The 24,756-nt window shown below is 43.5% G+C and overlaps 16 non-coding genes across 16 annotated transcripts; 13 read left to right on the forward strand and 3 right to left on the reverse strand.

The window, feature by feature from the left end:
* The first annotated feature begins 173 nt into the window (after positions 1-173).
* trnak-cuu lies at positions 174-246 on the forward strand. The gene has a single exon. It is a non-coding gene; the product is annotated as a tRNA-Lys (tRNA).
* A 265-nt stretch (positions 247-511) lies between these two features.
* Positions 512-605, reverse strand: trnai-uau. Its single transcript has 2 exons — positions 568-605; positions 512-547 (listed from the first exon to the last, which is right to left on the reverse strand). It is a non-coding gene; the product is annotated as a tRNA-Ile (tRNA).
* A 557-nt stretch (positions 606-1,162) lies between these two features.
* trnak-cuu lies at positions 1,163-1,235 on the forward strand. Its single transcript has one exon. It is a non-coding gene; the product is annotated as a tRNA-Lys (tRNA).
* Positions 1,236-2,140: 905 nt separating this feature from the next.
* On the forward strand, positions 2,141-2,213 carry trnak-cuu. Its single transcript has one exon. It is a non-coding gene; the product is annotated as a tRNA-Lys (tRNA).
* A 906-nt stretch (positions 2,214-3,119) lies between these two features.
* trnak-cuu lies at positions 3,120-3,192 on the forward strand. The gene has a single exon. It is a non-coding gene; the product is annotated as a tRNA-Lys (tRNA).
* Positions 3,193-4,098: 906 nt separating this feature from the next.
* Positions 4,099-4,171, forward strand: trnak-cuu. The gene has a single exon. It is a non-coding gene; the product is annotated as a tRNA-Lys (tRNA).
* Positions 4,172-5,076: 905 nt separating this feature from the next.
* trnak-cuu lies at positions 5,077-5,149 on the forward strand. The gene has a single exon. It is a non-coding gene; the product is annotated as a tRNA-Lys (tRNA).
* Positions 5,150-6,382: 1,233 nt separating this feature from the next.
* Positions 6,383-6,476, reverse strand: trnai-uau. The gene is made up of 2 exons: positions 6,439-6,476; positions 6,383-6,418 (listed from the first exon to the last, which is right to left on the reverse strand). It is a non-coding gene; the product is annotated as a tRNA-Ile (tRNA).
* A 1,064-nt stretch (positions 6,477-7,540) lies between these two features.
* trnak-cuu lies at positions 7,541-7,613 on the forward strand. The gene has a single exon. It is a non-coding gene; the product is annotated as a tRNA-Lys (tRNA).
* A 906-nt stretch (positions 7,614-8,519) lies between these two features.
* trnak-cuu lies at positions 8,520-8,592 on the forward strand. Its single transcript has one exon. It is a non-coding gene; the product is annotated as a tRNA-Lys (tRNA).
* Positions 8,593-8,847: 255 nt separating this feature from the next.
* Positions 8,848-8,941, reverse strand: trnai-uau. Its single transcript has 2 exons — positions 8,904-8,941; positions 8,848-8,883 (listed from the first exon to the last, which is right to left on the reverse strand). It is a non-coding gene; the product is annotated as a tRNA-Ile (tRNA).
* Positions 8,942-9,026: 85 nt separating this feature from the next.
* trnak-cuu lies at positions 9,027-9,099 on the forward strand. Its single transcript has one exon. It is a non-coding gene; the product is annotated as a tRNA-Lys (tRNA).
* A 749-nt stretch (positions 9,100-9,848) lies between these two features.
* Positions 9,849-9,921, forward strand: trnak-cuu. Its single transcript has one exon. It is a non-coding gene; the product is annotated as a tRNA-Lys (tRNA).
* Positions 9,922-11,783: 1,862 nt separating this feature from the next.
* trnak-uuu lies at positions 11,784-11,856 on the forward strand. Its single transcript has one exon. It is a non-coding gene; the product is annotated as a tRNA-Lys (tRNA).
* Positions 11,857-13,364: 1,508 nt separating this feature from the next.
* On the forward strand, positions 13,365-13,437 carry trnak-uuu. Its single transcript has one exon. It is a non-coding gene; the product is annotated as a tRNA-Lys (tRNA).
* A 936-nt stretch (positions 13,438-14,373) lies between these two features.
* Positions 14,374-14,446, forward strand: trnan-auu. The gene has a single exon. It is a non-coding gene; the product is annotated as a tRNA-Asn (tRNA).
* Positions 14,447-24,756: the final 10,310 nt, after the last annotated feature.

A 24,756-nucleotide genomic window follows, 5' to 3' on the forward strand; every position in this document is an offset into this window, starting at 1 on the left:
TGGTGGATCTTGAACGCACAACCTTGTCATCTAATTGCTGTATACTGCTGTATAAGTACAACACGCTAACAGATTGCACCATAGGATCCATCAACAACACCTTCACTAATCACCATATTTTGCACAAACGGAGCTGTACGATATTCGGACCAAGTCAAAATGACCGATGAGGTACCTAGCTAGCTCAGTCGGTAGAGCATGAGACTCTTAATCTCAGGGTCGTGGGTTCGAGCCCCACGTTGGGTGACTTTTTTCTCTGCCGAAGTACAAACTCACTTTGCGAACAGCCAAACGCTTGGATTTTCGAGCAGGCTTGCCACCCTGCATTGCTGATGTGTCAGGCAAAGCTGGTAATGCAGAGGAATATGCATTTGAATCGTAGCTGTGCCTGCACTCTGACCTGTTATCTCTATGACATACCAATTACTTATGAAATAGATTGAATAAATGATCATTTTCTGGACAAGAAATAGACAGTTATATAAAAATAGACAGGTTCAAGAAAAGCACTTGCTCCTGGTGAGGCTCGAACTCACAACCTCGGCATTGCTTCACTGCATACTGCTGTATAAGTACCACGCGCTAACCGACTGCGCCACAGGAGCTACGCAAAGCACTGTCACTGATCACCACAATTGACCTGCCTGGCAAGCTCAGGCGTTTGAGCATGAGCCTCTTAATCTCAGAATCGTAGGGTCGATACCACAAATGGGCTGATACTTGTCTGAGCCAAGCACCAACTAAATTTGCAAACAGCCGTTCACATGGACTTTCGAGCAGACTTGCCACCCTGCATTGCTGACGTGTCTGGCATTGCTGGTGATAGAGAAGACTATGGATTTGAATCCTAGCTGTGCCTGCACTCTGACCTGTTATCTCAATAACATACCAATTAATTATGAAACATCCTCCTAAGTGTATTGAATTAAAATGCTCCTTTTCTGGACAAGAAATAGACAGGGAGAGGGTTCAAGAGGAATACTTGCTCCTGGTGGATCTTGAACGCACAACCTTGTCATCTAATTGCTGTATACTGCTGTATAAGTACAACACGCTAACAGATTGCACCATAGGATCCATCAACAACACCTTCACTAATCACCATATTTTGCACAGACGGAGCTGTACGATATTCGGACCAAGTCAAAATGACCGATGAGGTACCTAGCTAGCTCAGTCGGTAGAGCATGAGACTCTTAATCTCAGGGTCGTGGGTTAGAGCCCCACGTTGGGTGATTATTTTCTCTGCCGAAGTACCAACTCTCTTTGCGAACAGCCAAACGGTTGGATTTTTGAGCAGGCTTGCCACCCTGCATTGCTGATGTGTCAGGCAAAACTGGTAATGCAGAAGACTATGCATTTGAATCGTAGCTCTGCCTGCAATCTGACCTTTTATCTCAACGACATACCAATTACTTATGAAATAGATTAAATAAATGATCCTTTTCTGGACAAGAAATAGACAGTCAGAGGGTTCAAGAAAAGCAGTTGCTCCTGGTCAGGTACGAATTCACAACTTTGGCATTGCTTCACTGCATACTGCTGTATAAGTACCACGTGCAAACCAACTGCGCCGTAGGAGCTATGCAAAGCACTGTCACTGATCACCACAATTGACCTGCCTGGCAAGCTCAGGCGTTTGAGCATGAGCCTCTTAATCTCAGAATCGTAGGGTCGATACCACAAATGGGCTGATACTTGTCTGAGCCAAGCACCAACTAAATTTGCAAACAGCCGTTCACATGGACTTTCGAGCAGACTTGCCACCCTGCATTGCTGACGTGTCTGGCATTGCTGGTGATAGAGAAGACTATGGATTTGAATCCTAGCTGTGCCTGCACTCTGACCTGTTATCTCAATAACATACCAATTAATTATGAAACATCCTCCTAAGTGTATTGAATTAAAATGCTCCTTTTCTGGACAAGAAATAGACAGGGAGAGGGTTCAAGAGGAATACTTGCTCCTGGTGGATCTTGAATGCACAACCTTGTCATCTAATTGCTGTATACTGCTGTATAAGTACAACACGCTAACAGATTGCACCATAGGATCCATCAACAACACCTTCACTAATCACCATATTTTGCACAAACGGAGCTGTACGATATTCGGACCAAGTCAAAATGACCGAGGAGGTACCTAGCTAGCTCAGTCGGTAGAGCATGAGACTCTTAATCTCAGGGTCGTGGGTTCGAGCCCCACGTTGGGTGATTTTTTTCTCGGCCGAAGTACAAACTCACTTTGCGAACAGCCAAACGCTTGGATTTTCGAGCAGGCTTGCCACCCTGTATTGCTGATGTGTCAGGCAAAGCTGGTAATGCAGAGGAATATGCATTTGAATTGTAGCTCTGCCTGCAATCTGACCTTTTATCTCAACGACATACCAATTACTTATGAAATAGATTAAATAAATGATCCTTTTCTGGACAAGAAATAGACAGTCAGAGGGTTCAAGAAAAGCAGTTGCTCCTGGTCAGGTACGAATTCACAACTTTGGCATTGCTTCACTGCATACTGCTGTATAAGTACCACGCGCAAACCAACTGCGCCGTAGGAGCTATGCAAAGCACTGTCACCGATCACCACAATTGACCTGCCTGGCAAGCTCAGGCGTTTGAGCATGAGCCTCTTAATCTCAGAATCGTAGGGTCGATACCACAAATGGGCTGATACTTGTCTGAGCCGAAGCACCAACTAAATTTGCAAACAGCCGTTCACATGGACTTTCGAGCAGACTTGCCACCCTGCATTGCTGACGTGTCTGGCATTGCTGGTGATAGAGAAGACTATGGATTTGAATCCTAGCTGTGCCTGCACTCTGACCTGTTATCTCAATAACATACCAATTAATTATGAAACATCCTCCTAAGTGTATTGAATTAAAATGCTCCTTTTCTGGACAAGAAATAGACAGGGAGAGGGTTCAAGAGGAATACTTGCTCCTGGTGGATCTTGAACGCACAACCTTGTCATCTAATTGCTGTATACTGCTGTATAAGTACAACACGCTAACAGATTGCACCATAGGATCCATCAACAACACCTTCACTAATCACCATATTTTGCACAAACGGAGCTGTACGATATTCGGACCAAGTCAAAATGACCGATGAGGTACCTAGCTAGCTCAGTCGGTAGAGCATGAGACTCTTAATCTCAGGGTCGTGGGTTTGAGCCCCACGTTGGGTGACTTTTTTCTCTGCCGAAGTACAAACTCACTTTGCGAACAGCCAAACGCTTGGATTTTCGAGCAGGCTTGCCACCCTGCATTGCTGATGTGTCAGGCAAAGCTGGTAATGCAGAGGAATATGCATTTGAATCGTAGCTGTGCCTGCACGCTGACCTGTTATCTCTATGACATACCAATTACTTATGAAATAGATTAAATAAATGATCCTTTTCTGGACAAGAAATAGACAGTCAGAGGGTTCAAGAAAAGCAGTTGCTCCTGGTCAGGTACGAATTCACAACTTTGGCATTGCTTCACTGCATACTGCTGTATAAGTACCACGCGCAAACCAACTGCGCCGTAGGAGCTATGCAAAGCACTGTCACCGATCACCACAATTGACCTGCCTGGCAAGCTCAGGCGTTTGAGCATGAGCCTCTTAATCTCAGAATCGTAGGGTCGATACCACAAATGGGCTGATACTTGTCTGAGCCGAAGCACCAACTAAATTTGCAAACAGCCGTTCACATGGACTTTCGAGCAGACTTGCCACCCTGCATTGCTGACGTGTCTGGCATTGCTGGTGATAGAGAAGACTATGGATTTGAATCCTAGCTGTGCCTGCACTCTGACCTGTTATCTCAATAACATACCAATTAATTATGAAACATCCTCCTAAGTGTATTGAATTAAAATGCTCCTTTTCTGGACAAGAAATAGACAGGGAGAGGGTTCAAGAGGAATACTTGCTCCTGGTGGATCTTGAACGCACAACCTTGTCATCTAATTGCTGTATACTGCTGTATAAGTACAACACGCTAACAGATTGCACCATAGGATCCATCAACAACACCTTCACTAATCACCATATTTTGCACAAACGGAGCTGTACGATATTCGGACCAAGTCAAAATGACCGATGAGGTACCTAGCTAGCTCAGTCGGTAGAGCATGAGACTCTTCATCTCAGGGTCGTGGGTTTGAGCCCCACGTTGGGTGACTTTTTTCTCTGCCGAAGTACAAACTCACTTTGCGAACAGCCAAACGCTTGGATTTTCGAGCAGGCTTGCCACCCTGCATTGCTGATGTGTCAGGCAAAGCTGGTAATGCAGAGGAATATGCATTTGAATCGTAGCTGTGCCTGCACTCTGACCTGTTATCTCTATGACATACCAATTACTTATGAAATAGATTGAATAAATGATCATTTTCTGGACAAGAAATAGACAGTCAGAGGGTTCAAGAAAAGCAGTTGCTCCTGGTCAGGTACGAATTCACAACTTTGGCATTGCTTCACTGCATACTGCTGTATAAGTACCACGTGCAAACCAACTGCGCCGTAGGAGCTATGCAAAGCACTGTCACTGATCACCACAATTGACCTGCCTGGCAAGCTCAGGCGTTTGAGCATGAGCCTCTTAATCTCAGAATCGTAGGGTCGATACCACAAATGGGCTGATACTTGTCTGAGCCAAGCACCAACTAAATTTGCAAACAGCCGTTCACATGGACTTTCGAGCAGACTTGCCACCCTGCATTGCTGACGTGTCTGGCATTGCTGGTGATAGAGAAGACTATGGATTTGAATCCTAGCTGTGCCTGCACTCTGACCTGTTATCTCAATAACATACCAATTAATTAAGAAAAATCCTCCTAAGTGTATTGAATTAAAATGCTCCTTTTCTGGACAAGAAATAGACAGGAAGAGGGTTCAAGAGGAATACTTGCTCCTGGTGGATCTTGAACGCACAACCTTGTCATCTAATTGCTGTATACTGCTGTATAAGTACAACACGCTAACAGATTGCACCATAGGATCCATCAACAACACCTTCACTAATCACCATATTTTGCACAAACGGAGCTGTACGATATTCGGACCAAGTCAAAATGACCGATGAGGTACCTAGCTAGCTCAGTCGGTAGAGCATGAGACTCTTAATCTCAGGGTCGTGGGTTCGAGCCCCACGTTGGGTGATTATTTTCTCTGCCGAAGTACCAACTCTCTTTGCGAACAGCCAAACTGTTGGATTTTTGAGCAGGCTTGCCACCCTGCATTGCTGATGTGTCAGGCAAAACTGGTAATGCCTAAGACTATGCATTTGAATCGTAGCTCTGCCTGCAATCTGACCTTTTATCTCAACGACATACCAATTACTTATGAAATAGATTAAATAAATGATCCTTTTCTGGACAAGAAATAGACAGTCAGAGGGTTCAAGAAATGCAGTTGCTCCTTGTCAGGTACGAATTCACAACTTTGGCATTGCTTCACTGCATACTGCTGTATAAGTACCACGTGCAAACCAACTGCGCCGTAGGAGCTATGCAAAGCACTGTCACTGATCACCATATTTTGCACAAACGGAGCTGTACGATATTCGGACCAAGTTAAAATTACCGTTGAGGTGCCTAGCTAGCTCAGTCGGAAGAGCACGAGACTCTTCATCTCAGGGTCGTGGGTTAGAGCCCCACGTTGGGTGATTATTTTCTCTGCCGAAGTACAAACTCACTTTGCGAACAGCGAAACGCTTGGATTTTCGAGCAGGCTTGCCACCCTGCATTGCTGATGTGTCAGGCAAAGCTGGTAATGCAGAGGAATATGCATTTGAATCGTAGCTGTGCCTGCACTCTGACCTGTTATCTCTATGACATACCAATTACTTATGAAATAGATTGAATAAATTATCCTTTTCTGGACAAGAAATAGACAGTCAGAGGGTTCAAGAAAAGCAGTTGCTCCTGGTCAGGTACGAATTCACAACTTTGGCATTGCTTCACTGCATACTGCTGTATAAGTACCACGCGCAAACCAACTGCGCCGTAGGAGCTATGCAAAGCACTGTCACCGATCACCACAATTGACCTGCCTGGCAAGCTCAGGCGTTTGAGCATGAGCCTCTTAATCTCAGAATCGTAGGGTCGATACCACAAATGGGCTGATACTTGTCTGAGCCGAAGCACCAACTAAATTTGCAAACAGCCGTTCACATGGACTTTCGAGCAGACTTGCCACCCTGCATTGCTGACGTGTCTGGCATTGCTGGTGATAGAGAAGACTATGGATTTGAATCCTAGCTGTGCCTGCACTCTGACCTGTTATCTCAATAACATACCAATTAATTATGAAACATCCTCCTAAGTGTATTGAATTAAAATGCTCCTTTTCTGGACAAGAAATAGACAGTCAGAGGGTTCAAGAAAAGCACTTGCTCCTGGTGAGGCTCGAACTCACAACCTCGGAATTGCTTCACTGCATACTGCTGTATAAGTACCACGCGCTAACCGACTGCGCCACAGGAGCTACGCAAAGCACTGTCACTGATCACCATATTTTGCACAAACGGAGCTGTACGATATTCGGACCAAGTTAAAATTACCGTTGAGGTGCCTAGCTAGCTCAGTCGGAAGAGCACGAGACTCTTCATCTCAGGGTCGTGGGTTAGAGCCCCACGTTGGGTGATTATTTTCTCTGCCGAAGTACCAACTCACTTTGCGAACAGCCAAACGGTTGGATTTTTGAGCAGGCTTGCCACCCTGCATTGCTGATGTGTCAGGCAAAACTGGTAATGCAGAAGACTATGCATTTGAATCGTAGCTCTGCCTGCAATCTGACCTTTTATCTCAACGACATACCAATTACTTATGAAATAGATTAAATAAATGATCCTTTTCTGGACAAGAAATAGACAGTCAGAGGGTTCAAGAAAAGCAGTTGCTCCTGGTCAGGTACGAATTCACAACTTTGGCATTGCTTCATTGCATACTGCTGTATAAGTACCACGCGCTAACCGACTGCGCCACAGGAGCTACGCAAAGCACTGTCACTGATCACCACAATTGACCTGCCTGGCAAGCTCAGGCGTTTGAGCATGAGCCTCTTAATCTCAGAATCGTAGGGTCGATACCACAAATGGGCTGATACTTGTCTGAGCCGAAGCACCAACTAAATTTGCAAACAGCCGTTCACATGGACTTTCGAGCAGACTTGCCACCCTGCATTGCTGACGTGTCTGGCATTGCTGGTGATAGAGAAGACTATGGATTTGAATCCTAGCTGTGCCTGCACTCTGACCTGTTATCTCAATAACATACCAATTAATTATGAAACATCCTCCTAAGTGTATTGAATTAAAATGCTCCTTTTCTGGACAAGAAATAGACAGGGAGAGGGTTCAAGAGGAATACTTGCTCCTGGTGGATCTTGAACGCACAACCTTGTCATCTAATTGCTGTATACTGCTGTATAAGTACAACACGCTAACAGATTGCACCATAGGATCCATCAACAACACCTTCACTAATCACCATATTTTGCACAAACGGAGCTGTACGATATTCGGACCAAGTCAAAATGACCGATGAGGTACCTAGCTAGCTCAGTCGGTAGACCATGAGACTCTTAATCTCAGGGTCGTGGGTTCGAGCCCCACGTTGGGTGATTTTTTTCTCTGCCGAAGTACAAACTCACTTTGCGAACAGCCAAACGCTTGGATTTTCGAGCAGGCTTGCCACCCTGCATTGCTGATGTGTCAGGCAAAGCTGGTAATGCAGAGGAATATGCATTTGAATTGTAGCTGTGCCTGCACTCTGACCTGTTATCTCTATGACATACCAATTACATGTGAAATAGATTGAATAAATGATCATTTTCTGGACAAGAAATAGAGAGTCAGAGGGTTCAAGAAAAGCAGTTGCTCCTGGTCAGGTACGAATTCACAACTTTGGCATTGCTTCATTGCATACTGCTGTATAAGTACCACGCGCTAACCGACTGCGCCACAGGAGCTACGCAAAGCACTGTCACTGATCACCACAATTGACCTGCCTGGCAAGCTCAGGCGTTTGAGCATGAGCCTCTTAATCTCAGAATCGTAGGGTCGATACCACAAATGGGCTGATACTTGTCTGAGCCGAAGCACCAACTAAATTTGCAAACAGCCGTTCACATGGACTTTCGAGCAGACTTGCCACCCTGCATTGCTGACGTGTCTGGCATTGCTGGTGATAGAGAAGACTATGGATTTGAATCCTAGCTGTGCCTGCACTCTGACCTGTTATCTGAATAACATAACAATTAATTATGAAACATCCTCCTAAGTGTATTGAATTAAAATGCTCCTTTTCTGGACAAGAAATAGACAGGGAGAGGGTTCAAGAGGAATACTTGCTCCTGGTGGATCTTGAACGCACAACCTTGTCATCTAATTGCTGTATACTGCTGTATAAGTACAACACGCTAACAGATTGCACCATAGGATCCATCAACAACACCTTCACTAATCACCATATTTTGCACAAACGGAGCTGTACGATATTCGGACCAAGTCAAAATGACCGATGAGGTACCTAGCTAGCTCAGTCGGTAGAGCATGAGACTCTTAATCTCAGGGTCGTGGGTTCGAGCCCCACGTTGGGTGATTTTTTTTCTCTGCCGAAGTACAAACTCACTTTGCGAACAGCCTAACGCTTGGATTTTCGAGCAGGCTTGCCACCCTGCATTGCTGATGTGTCAGGCAAAGCTGGTAATGCAGAGGAATATGCATTTGAATTGTAGCTGTGCCTGCACTCTGACCTGTTATCTCTATGACATACCAATTACATGTGAAATAGATTGAATAAATGATCATTTTCTGGACAAGAAATAGACAGTCAGAGGGTTCAAGAAAAGCACTTGCTCCTGGTGAGGCTCGAACTCACAACCTCGGCATTGCTTCACTGCATACTGCTGTATAAGTACCACACGCTAACCGACTGCGCCACAGGAGCTACGCAAAGCACTGTCACTGATCACCATATTTTGCACAAACGGAGCTGTACGATATTCGGACCAAGTTAAAATTACCATTGAGGTGCCTAGCTAGCTCAGTCGGAAGAGCACGAGACTCTTAATCTCAGGGTCGTGGGTTAGAACCCCACGTTGGGTGATTATTTTCTCTGCCGAAGTACCAACTCTCTTTGCGAACAGCCAAACGGTTGGATTTTTGAGCAGGCTTGCCACCCTGCATTGCTGATGTGTCAGGCAAAACTGGTAATGCAGAAGACTATGCATTTGAATCGAAGCTCTGCCTGCACTCTGACCTTTTATCTCAACGACATACCAATTACTTATGAAATAGATTAAATAAATTATCCTTTTCTGGACAAGAAATAGACAGTCAGAGGGTTCAAGAAAAGCAGTTGCTCCTGGTCAGGTACGAATTCACAACTTTGGCATTGCTTCACTGCATACTGCTGTATAAGTACCACGCGCAAACCAACTGCGCCATAGGAGCTATGCAAAGCACTGTCACTGATCACCACAATTGACCTGCCTGGCAAGCTCAGGCGTTTGAGCATGAGCCTCTTAGTCTCAGAATCGTAGGGTCGATACCACAAATGGGCTGATACTTGTCTGAGCCGAAGCACCAACTCAATTTGGTAGTATTGAATTATTGAATTCAAATGCTCCTTTTCTGGACAAGAAATAGACAGGGAGAGGGTTCAAGAGGAATACTTGCTTCTGGTGGATCTTGAACGCACAACCTTGTCATCTAATTGCTGTATACTGCTGTATAAGTACAACACGCTAACAAATTGCACCATAGGATCCATCAACAACACCTTCACTAATCACCATATTTTGCACACACGGAGCTGTACGATATTCGGACCAAGTCAAGATGACTGATGAGGTACCTAGCTAGCTCAGTCGGTAGAGCATGAGACTCTTAATCTCAGGGTCGTGGGTTCGAGCCCCACGTTGGGTGATTTTTTTTCTCTGCCGAAGTACAAACTCACTTTGCCAACAGCCAAACGCTTGGATTTTCGAGCAGGCTTGCCACCCTGCATTGCTGATGTGTCAGGCAAAGCTGGTAATGCAGAGGAATATGCATTTGAATCGTAGCTGTGGCTGCACTCTGACCTGTTATCTCTATAACATACCAATTACTTATGAAATAGATTGAATAAATTATCCTTTTCTGGACAAGAAATAGACAGTCAGAGGGTTCAAGAAAAGCACTTGCTCCTGGTGAGGCTCGAACTCACAACCTCAGCATTGCTTCACTGCATACTGCTGTATAAGTACCACGCGCTAACTGACTGCGCCACAGGATCTATGCAAAGCATTGTCACTGATCACCATATTTTACACAAACATAGCTGTACGATATTCAGTCCAAGTCAGTACTACAATTGACCTGCCTGGCAAGCTCAGGCGTTTGAGCATGAGCCTCAGAATCGTAGGGTCGATACCACAAATGGGCTGATTCTTGTCTGAGCCAAATCACCAACTCACTTTGCGAACAGCCATTCACCTGGACTTTCGAGCAGGCTTGCCACCCTGCATTGCTGACGTGTCTGGCATAGCTGGTGATAGAGAAGACTATGGATTTGAATCGTAGCTGTGCCTGCACTCTGACCTGTTATCTCAATAACATACCAATTAATTATGAAACGTCCTCCTAAGTGTATTGAATTAAAATGATCCTTTACTGGACAAGAAATAGACAGTCAGAGGGTTCAAGAAAAGCACTTGTTCCTGGTGAGGCTCGAACTCACAACCTCGGCATCGCTTCACTGCATACTGCTGTATAAGTACCACGCACTAACCGACTGCGCCACAGGAGATGCGCAAAGCACTGTCACTGATCACCATATTTTGCACAAACGGAGCTGTACGATATTCGGACCAAGTTAAAATTACCGTTGAGGTGTACGATATTCAGTCCAAGTCAGTTCTACAATTGACCCGCCAGGCAAGCTCAGGCGTTTGAGCATGAGCCTCTTAATCTCAGAATCGTAGGGTCGATACCACAAATATGGTGATTCTTGTCTGAGCTGAAGCACCAACTAACTTTGCAAACAGCCATCCACCTGGACTTTCGAGCAGTCTTGCCACCCTGCATTGCTGACGTGTCAGGCATAGCTGGTGATACAGAAGACTATGGATTTGAATCCTAGCTGTGCCTGCACTCTGACCTGTTATCTCAATAACATACCAATTAATTATGAAACATCCTCCTAAGTGTATTGAATTAAAATGCTCATTTTCTGGACAAGAAATAGACAGGGAGAGGGTTCAAGAGGAATACTTGCTCCTGGTGGAGCTTGAACGCACAACCTTGTCATCTAATTGCTGTATACTGCTGTATAATTACAAAACGCTTAATCTCAGGGTTGTGGGTTAGAGCACTACGTTAGGTGATTATTTTTTCTGCCGAAGTTCCAACTCTCTTTGCGAACAGCCAAACGGTTGGATTTTCGAGCAGGCTTGCCACCCTGCATTGCTGTCAGGCAAAGCTGGTAAGCTGAATATGCATTTGAATCGTAGCTGTGCCTGCACTCTGACCTGTTATCTCTATGACATACCAATTACTTATGAAAAAGATTGAATAAATGATCCTTTTCTGGACAAGAAATAGACAGTCAGAGGGTTCAAGAGGAATACTTGCTCCTGGTGGAGCTTGAACGCACAACCTTGTCATCGAATTGCTGTATACTGCTGTATAAGTACAACACGCTAACAGATTGCACCACAGGATCCATCAACAACACCTTCACTAATCACCATATTTTGCACAAACGGAGCTGTACGATATTCGGACCAAGTCAAAATTACTGTTGAGGTACCTAGCTAGCGCAGTCGGTAGAGCATGAGACTTTTAATCTCAGGGTTGTGGGTTCGAGCCCCACATTGGGTGACTTTTTTCTCTGCCGAAGTACCAACTCACTTTGCAAACAGCCAAACGCTTGGATTTTCGAGCAGTCTTGCCACCCTGCATTGCTGATGTGTCAGGCAAAGCTGGTAATGCAGAATACTATGGATTTGAATCCTAGCTGTGCCTGCACTCTGACATGATATCTCAATAACATACCAATTAATTATGAAACGTCCTCCTAAGTGTATTGAGTTAAAATGCTCCTTTTCTGGTCAAGAAATAGACAGTCAGAGGGTTCAAGAGGAATACTTGCTCCTGGTGGATCTTGAACGCACAACCTTGTCATCGAATTGCTGTATACTGCTGTATAAGTACAACACGCTAACAGATTGCACCACAGGTTCCATCAACAACACCTTCACTAATCACCATATTTTGCACAAACGGAGCTGTACGATATTCGGACCAAGTTAAAATTACCGTTGAGGTGCCTAGCTAGCTCAGTCGGTAGAGCACGAGACTCTTAATCTCAGGGTCGTGGGTGACTTTTTTCTCTGCCGAAGTACCAACTCACTTTGCGAACAGCCAAACGGTTGGATTTTCAAGCAGGCTTGCCACCCTGCATTGCTGACGTGTCTGGCATAGCTGGTGATAGAGAAGACTATGGATTTGAATCGTAGCTGTGCCTGCACTCTGACCTGTTATCTCAATAACATACCAATTAATTATGAAACGTCCTCCTAAGTGTATTGAATTAAAATGATCCTTTACTGGACAAGAAATAGACAGTCAGAGGGTTCAAGAAAAGCACTTGTTCCTGGTGAGGCTCGAACTCACAACCTCGGCATCGCTTCACTGCATACTGCTGTATAAGTACCACGCACTAACCGACTGCGCCACAGGAGATGCGCAAAGCACTGTCACTGATCACCATATTTTGCACAAACGGAGCTGTACGATATTCGGACCAAGTTAAAATTACCGTTGAGGTGTACGATATTCAGTCCAAGTCAGTTCTACAATTGACCCGCCAGGCAAGCTCAGGCGTTTGAGCATGAGCCTCTTAATCTCAGAATCGTAGGGTCGATACCACAAATATGGTGATTCTTGTCTGAGCTGAAGCACCAACTAACTTTGCAAACAGCCATCCACCTGGACTTTCGAGCAGTCTTGCCACCCTGCATTGCTGACGTGTCAGGCATAGCTGGTGATACAGAAGACTATGGATTTGAATCCTAGCTGTGCCTGCACTCTGACCTGTTATCTCAATAACATACCAATTAATTATGAAACATCCTCCTAAGTGTATTGAATTAAAATGCTCATTTTCTGGACAAGAAATAGACAGTCAGAGGGTTCAAGAGGAATACTTGCTCCTGGTGGAGCTTGAACGCACAACCTTGTCATCGAATTGCTGTATACTGCTGTATAAGTACAACACGCTAACAGATTGCACCACAGGATCCATCAACAACACCTTCACTAATCACCATATTTTGCACAAACGGAGCTGTAGGATATTCGGACCAAGTCAAAATTACTGTTGAGGTACCTAGCTAGCGCAGTCGGTAGAGCATGAGACTTTTAATCTCAGGGTTGTGGGTTCGAGCCCCACGTTGGGTGACTTTTTTCTCTGCCGAAGTACCAACTCACTTTGCAAACAGCCAAACGCTTGGATTTTCGAGCAGTCTTGCCACCCTGCATTGCTGATGTGTCAGGCAAAGCTGGTAATGCAGAATACTATGGATTTGAATCCTAGCTGTGCCTGCACTCTGACATGATATCTCAATAACATACCAATTAATTATGAAACGTCCTCCTAAGTGTATTGAGTTAAAATGCTCCTTTTCTGGTCAAGAAATAGACAGTCAGAGGGTTCAAGAGGAATACTTGCTCCTGGCGGATCTTGAACGCACAACCTTGTCATCGAATTGCTGTATACTGCTGTATAAGTACAACACGCTAACAGATTGCACCACAGGTTCCATCAACAACACCTTCACTAATCACCATATTTTGCACAAACGGAGCTGTACGATATTCGGACCAAGTTAAAATTACCGTTGAGGTGCCTAGCTAGCTCAGTCGGTAGAGCACGAGACTCTTAATCTCAGGGTCGTGGGTGACTTTTTTCTCTGCCGAAGTACCAACTCACTTTGCGAACAGCCAAACGGTTGGATTTTCATTTAGGCTTGCCACCCTTCATTGCTGATGGGTCAGGCAAAGCTGGTAATGCAGAGGAATATGCATTTGAATAGTAGCTGTGCCTGCACTCTGACCTGTTATCTCTATGACATACCAATTACTTATGAAATTGATTGAATAAATCATCCTTTTCTGGACAAGAAATAGACAGTCAGAGGGTTTTAGAAAAGCAGTTGATCCTGGTGAGGTACGAACTCACACCTTCGGCATTGCTTCACTGCATACTGCTGTATAAGTACCACACGCTAACCGACTGCGCCTCAGGAGCTATGCAGAGCACTGTCACTGATCACCATATTTTGCACAACCCATAGCTGTACGATATTCGGACCAAGTTAAAATTACCCTTGAGGTGCCTAGCTAGCTCAGTCGGTAGAGCACGAGACTATTAATCTCAGGGTCGTGGGGTAGAGCCCCACGTTGGGTTATTCATTTTCTCTGCCGAAGTACCAACTCTCTTTGCGAACAGCCAAACGGTTGGATTTTCGATTTTCGAGCAGGCTTGCCACCCTGCAAGCTGGTAATGCAGAGGAATATGCATTTGAATCGTAGCTGTGCCTGCACTCTCACCTGTTATCTCTATGACATACCAATTACTTATGAAATAGATTGAATAAATTATCCTTTTCTGGACAAGAAATAGACAGTCAGAGGGTTCAAGAAAAACACTTGCTCCTGGTGAGGCTCGAACTCACAACCTCGGCATTGCATCACTGCATACTGCTGTATAAGTACCACGTGCTAACCGACTGCGTCAAAGGAGCTATGCAAAGCACTGTCACTGATCACCATATTTTGCACAAACATAGCTGTACGATATTCAGTCCAAGTCAGTACTACAATTGACCTGCCAGGCAAGCTCATGCGTTTGAGCATGAGCCTCTTAATCTCAGAATCGTAGGGTCGATAGCAGAAAAGGTCTGATTCTTGTCTGAGCCGAAGCACCAACTTACTTTGCAAACAGGCATTTACCTGGACTTTCGAGCAGGCTTGCCACCCTGCATTGCTGATGTGTCAGGCAAAGCTGGTAATGCAGAAGACTATGCATTTGAATCGTAGCTGTGCCTGCACTCTGACCTGTTATCTCAATAACATACCAATACCAGCAAGGCCATGAGTGCATAGTACAGCTGGACATACCGAGGTCAGATGGACACACAAAGGAGGGGGTTAGCCAAATGACCAACAGATGGACTATAGACAAAGTGCATATATCATTCTTAGGACATGAAAGGGTCCTGCCACCATTGTAATCTAATCAAGAGCGGATACAGGCGTTTTTGGGCATGAACAAATAGGAAGCCTGAACTGAAAGATAATGGTGGCAGATTACCTGAGGGAAGTAACTTTATAAACATATGGAATGGACTCATATGCTGTGTGTGTATAAATACAGAGCCAGTGCTCTGGAAAAGGGTGTGTTCCGCGGACCATCTAGGATTCTGATATGTTTGTATTAAAAGCCTATATTGAATTCACAAGTTCTTGTAAGTGTTAAATTTTGAAACGATTCTCCACTACATAACTTGGCGAGCATGCCAGGAGAGACAGGGACCACGGAGTGACGTTCCGGGCTGATGATGGTTTCTTTGGACAATCTTGCAAACAAAGGCGGTCGCCTAACTATAAAAAGGTAAGCATGTTCTTACATAGTTAACATGTTTGTATAGATTGCTTCAGAGATCCTGTCTCAGCGAGAGGGACGTCATGTAGGTTTCTCTTTAAATAAAAAAAAAATCCAGTAAAAGCTAAAGAACTTTTGAATTCAATGAATTGCATGCATGTGTGAATTTGGGGTTGTTATACATGTAAATGTATGTGCGCATGTGTAGGGACTAAGTGAATAGGGGCTTTGAACCTTGCTGGAGTCAGGCGTTTAGCAGAGGGGGCTTGCACTCATTCTGGTCGGACCGTTCTAACGGACCAACATGTCTGGGTTGATATGGGGAGTTGTTCCCTCTGATTCTGCTTGGCCGGGCTCGACTGTCTCAGGATCTGTTTTGGGATGTACGTAAACACAGCCCAATCAACCTGAGCGGGCGACTTGTGTCGAGTGTGTGTGATTTGGACTGCCCCTCTCGTTGAGCCATTCATTTGGGGACCTTGTGTGGGCTGACTAGTGCGGCTGTTCACGCTCTCTGGCTGAGCTGCTTGGCCCAGTGTGGAGCTGCTGCTGCCTGATCATATGGTCAAAACAAATCAATAAGTAGTTAAAAAAATCTGTTAATACCGCTTCAATAAAGTTAGTAGAAGGACTGAATGGACAGGTTACTTATGAATACAGCTCTAAAAGAATAGAGAACTGCATAAATAAGTAGTTAGAAAGTCCACGAATACCACCCTTTAAAAAGAAAAGATTAGAAAGGGTTCTGCTTGGGTGGTGTATTCACGGTTACCGCCTCTAGAAGGAAGAGGGACTGCTCGGGTGAATAGATAGGGAGCGGAAGAACTCTGACCCGATTTGGCTGGGTTGAACTGCAAAATAAATCCTATAGGATAAATACCTGCTTATGTAGAGGAAGTGAATTAAGTTAGGAGGTAAAACTATAGGTCATTTTAGGTAAAACGAAGGGTATGTGTGAAAAATCCTATTGGATAATACCGGCTTATGTAGAGGAAGTGAATTAAGTCAGTAGGTAAGAAACTATAGGTTGTTTTAAGTAAAACGAAGGTTATGCGTGAAAAATCCTATAGGATAATACCGGCTTATGTAGAGGAAGTGAATTAAGTCAGTAGGTAAGAAACTATAGGTCGGTTTAGGTAAAACGAAGGGTGTTTGTGAACAAATGTGAATAAAGAAATTGAATGAATGGAAATAAAACGCATGAATGAGAATTCTCTGTGGTGGTAGGAAGAAGAACAGGTTGTGTGTGTGTCGTGCCAGAGGAGGTCCAGAGGAGGGACGGCGGAATCTTTCTGTGACAGGCAGGGTAATAAGGTTAAAGCGAGGCACTCTTAAAACCTCTACTGACTCCCCATCCCGCATGCGGGAGCGTAATCATCGCCTGACACTAATTAGCATAACGCAACAGACATAAATATCCCTAGAAAATATTCCTATTCATGAAAATCACAAATTAAATATATTGAGACACAGCTTAGCCTTTTGATAATCACCCTGTCATCTCAGATTTTCAAAATATGCTTTACAGCCAAAGCTAGACAAGCATTTGTGTAAGTCTATCGATAGCCTAGCATAGCATTTTGTCCAGCTAGCAGCAGGTAACTTGGTCACGGATATCAGAAAAGCAATCAAATTAAATCGTTTACCTTTGATGAGCTTCAGATGTTTTCACTCACGAGACTCCCAGTTAGAGAGCAAATGTTCCTTTTTTCCAAAAATATTATTTTTGTAGGTGAAATAGCTCCGTTTGTACTTCACGTTTGGCTGAGAACTTGCCCGGAAATTGCAGACATGAAAACAGCGAAAAATATTCAAAATTAGCTCCATAATATCGACAAAAACATGGCAAACGTTGTTTATAATCAATCCTCAAGGTGTTTTTCAAATATCTATTCGATAATATATCCATCGGGACAATTCGTTTTTCAGTAGGACCGATTGGAGTAATGGCTACCTCTGTATTTTACGCGAGAATCTCTCTGGGGGCATCAGGTGACCACTTGTGCAATGTAGCCGCCTACGGCTATTCTTCAACATAAATGCGTAAAACTACGTCACAATGTTGTAGATACCTTGGAGAATACGTAGAAAGCATAAGCTGGTTGATAGCACATTCACAGCTCAATAGGGACTCATTGGAACGCAGCGCTTTCAAAATATGGGGCACTTCCGGATTGGATTTTTCTCAGGCTTTCGCCTGCAACATCAGTTCTGTTATACTCACAGACAATATCTTTACAGTTTTGGAAACGTTAGAGTGTTTTCTATCCTAAGCTGTCAATTATATGCATATTCTAGCATCTTGTCCTGACAAAATATCCCGTTTAAAACGGGAACGTTTTTTTTCCAAAAATGAAAATACTCCCCCTAGAGTCGCAACAGGTTAATTATCGCTAGACAAAGGGAACGAAATCGATAAACATTGGGCAAAAGAAGGTAAAAATAAGGATAAAACATTGACGTGATAATGTGTTAAACGACCATTGTAAAAAATACAATAAGTGTTAAAAAGAGGTATTAAACAGGGCACAGATAGCATATAATGGGTGCGAAGTAGGAAGAAAGAATATACAGATTAGCAAAAACTATACTACGTGGTTAAAATAAATCTAGGCGGTCCAGAATAAATAGTAACAAAAATATCTGAATAACACCACAATAGAAGTCAAGAACACATATTAAAATTATCACGATCACAATAAGGAAATGGGAGGAAACAGCAGGCGACCAGGCACTCTGTAGCAGCAGAGACTGCAGTTTAAAAATAGCCTGAAGGACAGGAAGAGGTGTAAAAGAGACTGAGGCCAGGACGAGAGGGGAAACAGGAGGGGCTTGCCTCACTGACAGGGAATTAGGATTTAAGCAATAAGGAAAGTAAAATAGGCTATGAGAGAATATAGCAGCAGAAAAGTATCCTGGAGGCATAGAGTCAGGTGAAGAGAGACTGGGAATTGTCATGGTCAGTTTTCATGAATATATTCATGCATAAAACATAACATCGTCAATACTGTTATGTTTTGTCTTTTGCTTTCCAAGTCTTATATTTAGGAAACCAGAAGGAGAAGTGTTCGCCAGCTTTAGCTGGAATGTCAGTTTGTTGTGTGATGAGTGATGGAAGTAAGAGGATGTATGGTGTAATCATAGAACAGAGGCCATAAGTCTCTAAGTCTGAATGCCTCACAGAAAGAAGGCAGAAACCTGAAACAGGATGAGAGGTTCCACATCTGATGATCCAAGGGAACCAGAAGGACCTCTCCCAGTGATACCAGGAGATCTAGTCTAGGTTGGAGTGTTCCGGAGGAAGTGGGATAAACCGAGGAGAGAAGGACCCTACAAGGTGACCACAGCAACAAACACGGCCGTCCAAGTGAAAGGAAGCAAGATGTGGTACCATCTGAACCACTGCACCCGAGTCCCAACAGAAAGAAGGACACAACCATATAGAGATGAGGACACAGAGGATGCTGATTCATCAGGAGGGAGCCCGGAGGGAGCAGGAACAACGAAAGCAATCGAGACGCCAGGGAGGAGCCAAGCAAACAGCAGACCAAGTGAAAGCCAAAATACAACAGGTGCATCGCCTAATGCACCCAGAAGAAGATGAAGTAGAGACAACACTGGAGAGAGAACCTGCAAACAACCAGTATTCTCTCCTGGATATCCAGAAAGTCCGGGGTTGGGGGAGAGTGACATGCCTGGTGTGGCAGACCTCCCTGACGGAAGCCCTCCACAGAGGGACCCCGAAGTACCACCTACAGAATGGGAACATCTCTTCCCTAAAATTGACACCCTTCCAGATGGAAGCCCAGTCCAGCCTGAGGAGGGAGCCTCAGGGGAAGAAAGAGAAGTAGAGGCCTCACAAGGAACAGAAGGAGAGACCCCACAAAGAGGAGGAAAAGTCCCGCAAGCTGAAGAAAATGAGGATTTCCCCACAATTGACTTTTCAGCTCTTGAATGGTCTCCTTAACAGACAATTGAAGTTAGAACCACAGAAGAACAATGACATTGACATAACAGAATTAACAGTGAACGCTAGTATAGAAACAACAGACTCGCGCAAAATCAAGATGTATGGTGGAAACAGGAAGAGAAGAAATGAACCAGCCGAACAATCTAAAAAGAATGACAGGGTTAGAATCTCTGTTTCACCTCAACTCATAACAGAAGCAGGAGAACAGAAGTCTATCTCAATCATAAGGATCAAACACTTACTGGAGATTGCACTCTGTGGATGGACACATCACCAAACAAAGGGAGAAGTCGTTTGTGGCCCGAAAGGATGTGACCTGACATTAATCAAAGAAGAAGACGAGTGGGTGCTCATCATGAACAAAATTGAACCAGTGGATGGTGAGGAACATATAGTTGAAATAACAAGAACAACAGTGACCGAAGGGAGTAGCACCACGGTCATTAAGATTGATCCCACCCCTGCACCTGAACACGAAGAACCTGTGACAACTAGAACAATGACAATAACAATGGTGGCAGCTGCTGTGAAGACCACAGTAGCTTCCACTAAGATAACATCAACTGCCCTTACCAAGCAGTCCACTGTACCCACAAAGAAACCTGAAGCATCAGAACCAGGAGGGTTCTTTACTGACATTTGGAACTTTTTGACAAACTCTAATGATATACCTCAAGACAAAAACATTGTAAAAGCGACAGATATCTCAGAATCAGAACCACTCAAGGACACCACACGAGAAGAAGTAGTGAAGAACGAGTGGTACGAATGGGCTAAGTATACAGCAAATAAACATAGGATGGACAATTGTATTTTGTGTAGCAAATCACCTTTGTCTGATCTTTTGATAGTACCTGAACTTGCATCATTTGAAGAATGGGTTAAATGTAAAATGTTCAATGTATTCAGAGAAAATACTACATTCCTTTGTGTAACATAGAATGCAGTTTGCCACTAGGTAACACTAAAGGCAGAAGTGAATTAAATAAAAATATGTTGGGAGAACATGAATGTGCAACATAAGAACTGAATTGAATGATCCTCATAATGATAGGTTTACTATTCTAAAAAGAAAAAAAATGAATGTTTCTACAGCTATGGAGATAATGGGATGTATTAACTATAGTTAATTGAATACACTATTTGGGTGTTAGAAACTGCAGGAGTTAGTAAATTTGATGAAGTAATGATTGTGAAACACAAAGGTAAATGTGGTAATATAACTCAAGTAACATTATATCTTGAAATGTTAAAGAATCAGGATTAAGGAATAGCTGATAGTTTCTGGATGTGTGGGCATACTACATGCTCATTGCTTCTTCACAATACAATGATTGATTATAAGTGTTTTATTTTTTACAGGCTAGAGGTTTTACTCCTATCTATGTTATTGTTTGGAGATGTTTGGTCTAGTTGGGTTTTGTAAGTGTTTTATGTTTCAAATTGGATATTTTACTCCTATCTCTGTTTATGTATTGGAGATGTTTGGTCCAGGTGATTTGTAAGCTTTATTTTTGTTAATGTTTTTGTCAACTGTTGGTATTGGCCTCCACCCTATATGTCCTTTTAGTGTAGTTTTTTGGGCTAATTAGCCCCAGAGGAGGGATTTGTGGGAGCAAGCAGTACATATAGGGACAAACATAATACTGTAGAGCAAAGGTGTACATTAGACCACAAGAGGAAGAGGACACACTTAGAGTGCATTTGCCATTCTGGTAAAAACAGGAAACCAAGAAATAACAGACGTAATGGCCAAAGCCATAAAATGCATAAATGTTTAGGGTAAAATGCATTGTCTATTGTAGAGGACAGGAAACCAAATCAAGGCCATGAGTGCATAGGACAGCTGGACATACCGAGGTCAGAGGGACACACAAAGGAGGGGGTCAGCCAAATGACCAACTGATGGACTATAGACATAGTACATATATCATTCTTAGGACATGAAAGGGTCCTGCCACCATTGTAATCTAATCAAGAGCGGATACAGGCGTTATTGGGCATGAACAAATAGGAAGCCTGAACTGAAAGATAATGGTGGCAGATGACCTGAGGGAAGTAACTTCATAAACATATGGAATGGACTCATAGGCAGTGTGTGTATAAATACAGTGTATAAATACAGAGCCAGTGCTCTGGAAAAGGGTTTGTATTAAAAGCCTATATTGAATTCACAAGTTCTTGTAAGTGTTATATTTTGAAACGATTCTCCACAACAATAACAGGTGCAGGCATTACCTCAATTACCTCGACTAACCAGTGCCCCCGCACATTGACTCTTTACCGGTACCCCCTGTATATAGCCTCGGAAATTGTTATTTTGCTGCTGCTGTTTAATTATTTGTTACTTTCACATGGGTATTTTCTTAAAACATTGTTGGTTAAGGGCTTGTAAATAATCATTTCACTCTAAGGTCTACACCTGTTGTATTCAGCGCATGTGACAAATACATTTTCATTTGATTTGATGAAACTCTTAATCTCAGGGTCGTAGGTTTGAGCCCCATGTTGGGAAATACTTTTCTCCTAGGAAACACCAACTCACTTTGCAAACTGCCATCCACTTCCTCTAAGGAGCGTGCTTGCCAACCTGCATTGGAGACGTGTGTCTCTCTCTCTCTGCCCTTTAGTAACACAGCCCTAATTCAATTAGAACGCCTGTCTCCCAACGTTGGCAGCTGTGCTCGATAGATGGGGAGTAGGTTGGAAAAAATAGTGAGCCTTATGCTCCTTAACTTAAATTTCTCTGAAGATAATTACAATCACACCACTTGTCACATGGTGTGTTTTTCCTATCATTCCTTTTACTTTATTCACACAAGGGTGTTTCATGTGAAAAGTCAGCTAGCTAGTTAGCGGTGGTGCGCGCTAAATAGCGTTTCAATCGGTGACGTCACTTGCTCTGAGACCTTGAAGTAGTGGTTCCCCTTGCTCTGCAAGGGCCGCCCTGGGTGGGCGAGGGAACGGTCTACAGTTTAACTGTTACACTAGCGCTGCTGTTTCTTCAGTATGTAACCATGGCTGCATGCATCCAGTCAACACAGGCTTTTTTTCATTCCATGTGTGTCCATTCATAGTTTTTTATTGAATCTGCTCAAATTCTAAATGATCAAAAATGTATGACAATTACATACACAAACAATGGTGATGAGAGCATTAAGTTCAATTCTTCTCTTATCCCCGTTTCTCACTCTCTCACACACAATGTGTATTCAATGGATTGAAGCACATGTGTAGAATGGTAATAGCTCTCAACCGAACTTGAATTTGTTATGTTATTAAGATATTTTTTATTTTCCAGGCTGTTAAGATGCTCACAGAAGATGTGTCAACTTTGTAGTCATAGAAACCAATAGTCTTTTCCCATGTCTGTAAAGGAAACCTTTGATTGGTTGAAGCCAGGCTTGTAAATGCAAGCGTCAATGGTGGCCTTCAATGCCTTCAAAGCCGTTTCTATAGAGGTCTTAAAAAAAACTTTAGATAAGCCCTTTTTAAAGATTATTAGCATCTCTGTAAATCCAGAAAACACATCAAACAGACAGTGAATCTTGATGTTTGATTTGTGAAGAGGGGGCTATGTGGGTCAGTTGGGTCTGGGAGAGAGAGCTTGATTAAAGGATCAGACATCCTCATTAAAATGGGCATCTCTATAAACATGATTGCAGACTTGAAGCACAGAAGAGACATCAATACTATTTTGTCCGACAGAAACTGTGTTCGCTTTCCTTCAATGTATCCCTGTCTGTATCCCTGTGTGTGAAACATTAGTCCACGTATTGATTGATGAGCTCCAGTTAGTGTCTTATGTACCTGTATCAACTCATGTGCTTCATCTTTATAAGAATCTTAGTGCGCTACCTAGCAGTACGGCATCTCTCTAGGTACATAGCTTGCCACTCTATAATTCATCAGTGACTGAATGAGCAGTCCTCCTGGTGCAGTAACTCCTTCAGCACTGGTTCTCAACTGGTTTTACCTCAGGATCTTAATTTAACCATTGCTTCAGTAGCAACCCAATGGCAAGCTAGTTATAATGGTGCATGTATAAGACATTTTTAATAAATGTGTTACTCAAATGTCACTCTAGCGACACTTTCTCAACACAATAGATTACTACGCAAGGTCTCATTTGTCCAATTGCAATCCCGACAGAAGCTTTTTTCAAGCTATTCTGAAAATCTGATATATTCTTCAAGGCAGGGATGGGCAACTTTGATGAGGGTAGGAGCCACAAAAACAGATCTCATCATTAGGGCCGCAGTCATCATACATGACCTGCCTTTATCCTGGGGGGAGTGCTTCAGACCTCCACACCATGTTGGTTAAAGGGTTAGATTCCCCGGGGCCCCTGAATGTAGCGAATCAACTTTGTGCCAGGGTACTCAGTTCAGAGACGGAGGACTTTGGGGAAGAGGCAAAGGCAGCACATCAGGGATGATGACCTCACACTTCCAACAGAAGCAGTTGTTGCTCTCAGCAATAATAAACTCTTGCACACACACACGTTGCCATAGTTACCACAACACAGCTAGACCAGATGCCCTAGTTAAGTTTGATGTCATCACTAGTGGTGGCATATCCATGGTTGTCTTTGTCATTGTGAACATGGTTGTCTTTGTCATTGTGAATTGTGAATTCTTGTAAAGAGCAATCAGATCTACGATAAGAGGTATTGTTAGTACACTCAAGTACTTTACACGTGTTTTGCTTAGGTTCCAAAGCCATACTGATATCATGTGGAGGACTTTTTTTCATCTTTTCACATGAGTATGGTTCGCTGAGAGGAAAGGGGAGATAGAATCATTGCTTCCCTCTGCACTCCTCTTGGGTTGTGAAGAGCTCCTAACTCAAGACAGGATTGTTCCTTTAGATACTACATTCCTGGAAGACTGGCCAGATCCTCATATTAATCCCTGTTAAGAAACCTTTACTGTAAGCACAGTGTCCAACCCAGCAGCTCACTGCTATGTTGTTTATTGTCTCTCCTCTAGTAGGTTTGGTGGGAAGTATTGTCATGAAGCTCATCATCTATCAGCCTGCCAGTTAAACACAGTGGTAGTGATGTGTTAGCTATGACGCACAGCCAACAAAGACTTCATGTGCTTTTAAGGTTTCATATCCCTTTAATTAGCGCTAAAGCTCC

This window comes from Oncorhynchus mykiss, chromosome 17 (genome assembly GCF_013265735.2).
Source record: "Oncorhynchus mykiss isolate Arlee chromosome 17, USDA_OmykA_1.1, whole genome shotgun sequence".
NCBI classification, from domain to species: Eukaryota; Metazoa; Chordata; class Actinopteri; order Salmoniformes; family Salmonidae; genus Oncorhynchus; species Oncorhynchus mykiss.